The sequence below is a fragment of the Dunckerocampus dactyliophorus genome, chromosome 8 (assembly GCF_027744805.1).
Source record: "Dunckerocampus dactyliophorus isolate RoL2022-P2 chromosome 8, RoL_Ddac_1.1, whole genome shotgun sequence".
Classification (NCBI taxonomy): Eukaryota; Metazoa; Chordata; class Actinopteri; order Syngnathiformes; family Syngnathidae; genus Dunckerocampus; species Dunckerocampus dactyliophorus.
In genome coordinates this window covers 10,187,649-10,194,104 of record NC_072826.1, presented here as the reverse complement: position 1 = coordinate 10,194,104, position 6,456 = coordinate 10,187,649, and positions in this window count along the sequence as shown.

Here is a 6,456-nt window from a genome sequence, read left to right as displayed (position 1 = left end):
GATGCCGGTACGGTGGCCAAGAAGTGCAAAACATGTTAACAAAAAGCAAAACAAACTACAATTACACCACCCGGAAGGGGAATGTACCACACAGATTAGACAGCAAGCGGTAACATTTGGAGTTGTGGCAGGTGTTAATGGAGGACATTGGCATCATGTTTTGCCTGTTTTGTGGCACACATTTGAGCTGCTTCATGCGATTTTGTTGCAAATGTGGCCGGTCTTTGAGTTGTTAAATGGTGCTTACCAGACGGCAGGAAAAGATGTACTACAGGAGTCCATCAAATATTTTAATGAGGGTATAACAGGGGTACAATCCCCTTCCGGGTGGTGTAATTGTAATTTGTTTTGTTTGTTGTTGAAGTGCTTTGCACTTTTCGGCTACCAACAATAAAGGAACGTACCAACTCCTCAGAGCTGATTGGTCCAAACGTTATCAATTCCTTTATGTAACTCTGGAATTTGGTACATTCCCCTTCTGAGTGGTGTAATTGTATTTTGTTTTGCTTTTTGTTAACGCGTTTTGCACTTCTCTGCCACCGTATAGCAGGCATCATCCCGAGCTTAATTAATTCCTCTATTCGCAAGGGACCTACAAGATGTTGAACTCCAAAGAAGAAGCTCTCATTGCACAAAAGAAAAAGTGTACATTATAATTCGTATATATTATCTCGCAGCTGCAGAAAGAGGATGCAGAAAGAGTAGAAAGAAGGCATGAACTGAAAAAGACAAACAAAAGTTCACAAGGAAGATCCAAGAGGCTACAGAAATTACTTGAGTATTCCCCGACTTGTTCCAAAGAGGTGGTAAAAAAGTTTACACATTCATGAGAATGAGATACGCTTTGATACATTGTTTGCGATTAGGTTATGTTGTGTTCATGAAGATTATGCATGCCAGAAATTTTGCGCAGTGACAAATTTACTCACTGGCACTACTGCAGGGACAAAGTTTGTGCAAGAGTCAAGGCGGATTTATGATGCAGCTCTTGCATTGGATCTCGGTTGCACCATTTGAATTAACCAGCGAGCGCTTCCATCATAATGAATTACTCGGTGGCATGTTGTTGACAATTGCATGTAAACATTGCATCACTGGAGGAAAACCGTTTTATGTCTAAAGCATATATTCATTTTTAGGAAAATAGTTGTAAAATGATGGCCATCAAAGCTTCTTTGTTTAACTGACTGGTGGGACAGTTGACAACACCTGATGTAACTTTGTGCTAAAATTCTGACACCCCATCCACTGTCTCCCCCCCATCTTCACTTTACGCTCTCGCTAAAGTCAATCTGCACTTCGCTTCCATGCCTGTGAATATTCTCATTCATCCAGGTCATTGTATTCTCAGCCGATTCCATTGATCGCAACTGGACTGTTCAGGAGGTCTTCGAAGACGTTTCGCCTCTCATCCGAGCAGGCTTCATCAGTTCATGCAAGACTAGGTGGGGCACACACCAGTCAGACTAGATAGGACAGCTCTAGTCTGAGAGCTTGGTGCAAGATCCACTCTATCCTCTAAAGGAGAAGGCAGGTCCAGACAGGAATGGTTTGGCTCTCTAGTGGTGTCAAATGACGATCGTTAGGGTACAATGGAGTGGGGGCCTCTGCTGCCCGCCAATGATGGTTGTTTGGGTGGTATCACATTCATTAGCGTCCCATTCAGAGGGAATGACGGTCATAGAGCCACCTGAAACAAGGTGGCTGTGCCTTGTTAATTTGTCACAGGCTAAATGACTGAGTCTTTTAGGAAGGGATGAAAGGACAGCATTGCATGTGGGAGAAAGGTGGTTGTCGTCTTCTGGGTATGGGGTGTCCTGTCTCAAAGTCTTAGCAAGTGTTTCTATGGAAACGTCCTCTGAAGCAGGCGTGAAGGAGAGGATACTGAGTTGGTAGAAAAGCCTCTTTGTGTTTTCACACCAGATATGTTCAAACAGGATAGCAAAAGAACTGGGGGCTTGAAAGTTTGTAAAGTTGAAGTCCTAAAATTGGGTCAGGTTAAGCAAATTAAAGAATTGAGACAAATCTATTAAGAAATTAGTTAACTTACCAAAGAACCCAATATTATCATTTGGTCTTGCTAAATGAAGCAGATCATCTAAATTGACTCTGACTTCAGTCCATTGCAGAATTTCCATGGAGTCAAAATTAGAATTTTTGGCCTTCCTAAAAAAGTGGGACCTAACAGTAGAGAAAGTTCCAGGACACCAGTCGATCTTTGATTTGTGTGATTTGAGTCATATTTTCAAAGAAGATCCAATGTGAGGTGAATGAACCCATCCATCCACTCCTGACTATTGAGGGTGTCTACGGTCTATCGCTTGTTGAGTACAACATCCGGGAACTGACAGCGCACTGCACTTTGCCGTACTTCTCAGTGTAACGTACGCAAAATGCTAAGTTTAAGCATGGAGTTGCGCAAATTGAGACACAACCTAGTCTCTGCAACTTCTTCCCGAAAATTTGGAGGGCTCATTGTATATTTCATATTTCAACTGTTCCTCGGTAGTTTTTGATCTTAAGCCGAAAAGAATTTAATATTTTTCTGCACAATGAATTGGCCCGATTAAAATTTCAATGACAAACATAACATGTACTTTTTTATCAATGAATTTGGTTGCTTATGAAATGGGAATTTTCTCTCACATTCAATTTTATCGTCAACTTACTATAATTCATGAGAAAGGGCTAGCAGGCTTCGCTTTGGTTCCTTGGTTCTGCTTCAAGGCTGGAATTTTACAAAATCAATAATTTATTTGATTTTTTTTAACACAAATGTGCTAATATCTGCTGTTCATCAGCCAGTATAGCGACGAATGACATCATACATTTAGTAACTGTCTGAGGTGATGCCATGACATCTTTGCCTTTGAGTGACTTTGATTGTGTTGTGTGTTGTCGTCAATTTGGTCATTATCGAAATCACAGGAATGGGAAGCAGACAGTGCTTGACGAATATTGTCTTTTGTGGCCCTTATGCTGTGAAACGTAGTTCAACATAAGTTGTGTGTATGGGCAGCGGTGGCTGGCTTATGCGAAACCCCAAATCTCCAAAAATCTGCAGGAAAAGGTGTGCCATGCTGGAGAAAGAAGACTGACTTTGTACATTGTATGTACTGCATAATCATCTTTACTGTGCCTTGCCTCACAAGATGTGCATTAGGAAAAATAGGAATGTTAGCTGGTGAAATAAGCTTCTTCTTTGTTTTGATTATAGTTATGAGAGTGCAAGACATGCCGCTATGCTTTCAATACTTGCACAAGGGAGACCCACTGCACATGTGACATATTCTTGACCGCTGCACATTCTAATCAGTCTATTTAGGTGCTAGTGTGAGCACGAGAAAGAAAACTACATTTTTATCCAGGCAGAAAAGAGAAACAAAATATTTCTTAAGCTATGCTGACCCATTCATTAGCAGCACAACAAGTTCCATTTTGGGGAGAGAGGCTAAGACAGTGCTTACTTATTACCAAACTAGAAAATGTCTCAAGCTAAAACAATGCTTGATCCATGCTAGGAGTGTCCAGGAGGGGGGGGGGCATTATGGGCCACAGCACATTCTAAGAATATAACTTCACAAGAAAACTAAAAACAAAACAAAACAAAACAAAAAACCCACCAAAAATTAGCAGTAATTTTACAAGAATAAAGTGAAAATATTAAGAGAAAAAAGTTGTAATTCATCAAGAAAAAGTCATAATTTTCCGAGAATAAAAGGTGTAATATTATTAGAAAAAGTAGTAGTTTTTTCTTGAACTATATATAACTTCTTAGCAGCTTTACAAAATATCAAACTGGCCCTTGCGTCCTTTCATTTTTCAGAATGTGGCCCTCGCTGGAAAAAGGTTGGACACACCTGACCCATGCCAGCTCCTAAAATGGTCACAAGTATTGGGACACTTGGCTACATCGATGACATCTTCTGTATGTATGACAAACTAACATACATGTTATATTCTTTTACATTCATCCAGAAGAACATTAGTGATTTTAGGTCACTGACATTGGCTCACAATCTGTTCTAGTTCATCCTAAAGGTGCTTGATGGGGTTTAGGTCCCGGTTCTGTGCATCCACACCAGGCTCATTCAAGCATGCCTTTGTGGACCTTGCTCATGCTGCAGCAGAAGGTCCATTCCCCAAACGGTTGCCGCAAAGAATTGTCCAATACGTCTGTGTAAGTTTGATGGTATGGTGGCTCCTTTCAGCTCAGTCATGCAAAGCGATGGTACTCTCATGGTGAAAACGCTGACATTCACCACTATAGTTTTCTTTTCACAATATAATCAGGGGCAGTCCAGAATTCTTCAGTGGTGTTGTGGCCTATCCAGCTCTTCCTCTGTGGTCTTTTCACAATATAATCAGGGCCAATCTAGAATTCTTCAGTGGTGTTGTGGCCTGTCCAGCTCTTCCTCTGTGGTCTTGGGGAATCCTCTATATTTAAGTGATGGCACTGATGTTGTCAACATGACAGTCTAACTAGAAATCAGCATTCCTCTTCAGGCAGCACAACCAAAACTGTTCCAAGATTAGATGGCAAATCATCTTCAATTTCATGAAGTTAGAAGGTCCCTGTTTCTGTCGAGAAAGCGCAACGTGCACACTTGCCGCATAAACACAAGCAGGCAAAGAAACCATAAAATCCCAAGCTTGTTTCCATTCTGAAGGCACACACACAAAGCCACTCACTCACTCTATTTTGTATGTCTAAATTAAATTGCCGCTCCAGAAAACAGCCTCCCTCTCACAACGGCGAGGAGCATCACTTAATAAAGCTAAGTGCATTGACACGCCGGTGACCACACTCGCATACGCACACAGGCTCGTACAGCGCTATACATCAATTTCTTAAATGCATCACCTTTACTGACACATCAAGTGTAAAAAAATGTAGTAAACAGAGACAGAGTAAATAGTGGGAGTCAATTCCCAGGGGTAACATTAGGGACACATAACTTATTATTGAGCCATCTATCAGGTTTATTGCATTAGAGCATTGAATCCACTAGAGCATACGTACAGTACATCATTATTATACACTAGGGATATTCAGCTAAATTGTTGCACATTTTAGGGAGCAGCACAGAAAGCTAAGGACCAGAGACCGGACTTCTTCTTTCACTATTATAGTATTTTGTACAGCATGTCATGTATTAATTTCTTGTATTCTTGATTAAAGTAATAAATTAAGAGGAAGAAGCTCAATGTTAATGCTAGTCAAACATCCTCTCGGTGACAGGAGCGCTCAAATGTGACATGACAGGACTACTTTGCTGCTTTTAAGATGCTAGTGCAAAAAAACTCCAAAGATCATCTATATGACAGCAATACTGCTGTTTTCGAGGAACCTGCTGCAATCTACAACAGTGTGAAAATGTGTTTGTCCCCTTCCTAATTTCTTATTTTGTTTTTGTTTTTTGCAATGTTTGTCACACTTAAATGTTTCAGATCATAACATAAATTTAAATATTAGTCAATGACATCACAACTGAACACAAATGCAGTTTTTAAATGATTTTTTTTTTTATTATTAAGGGAAATAAAAATCCAAACCTACATGGCCGTGTGTGGAAAAAGTGATTGCCTCCGAGTTAAATCATAACTTAACTGACATCAATTGAGATTTATCAATCTGGAAAAGGTTATAAAGCCATTTCTAAAGGTTTGTGACTCCAGCAAACCACAATGAGAGCCATTGTCCACAAATGGAGAAAACATGGAACAGTGGTCAACCTTTCCAGGAGTAGCTGGACAAACAAAATTACCCCAAAAGCGCAGTGACGACTCATCCCAGAGGTCACAAAAGACCCCACAACAACATCCAAAGAAATGCAGGCTTCACTTGCCTCACTTAAGGTCAGTATTCATGACTCCACCATAAGAAAGACACTGGGCAAAAACGGCCTGCATGGCAGAGTCCCAAGATGAAAACCACTGCTGAACAAAAAGAATATTAAGGCTCGTCTCAATTTTGCCAGAAAACATCTTGATGATCCCTAATAGCTTTGGGAAAATACTCTGTGGTCTGACAAGACAAAAGCTGAACTTTTTGGAAGGTGTGTGTCCCTTTACATTAACTTGTAGCATATAAGTAACACCAGGTTGTGGAAAAAAAACATCATACCAACAGTAAATTATGGTGGTGGTAGTGTGATGGTCTGGGGCTGTTTTGCTGCTTCAGGACCTGAAAGACTTGCTGTGATAAATGAAACCATGAATTCTGCTGTCTACCAAAAAATCCTGAAGGAGAATGTCCGGCCATCTGTTTGTGACCTCAAGCTGAAACCAGCTTGGGTTCTGCATCAGGACAAGCATCCAAAACACACCAGCAAGTCCACCTATGAATGGCTGAAGAAAAACAAAATGAAGACTTTGGAGTGGCCTAGTCAAAGTCCTGACCTGAATCCTATTGAGATGCTGTGGCATGACCTTAAAAGGCGCTTCATGCTCGAA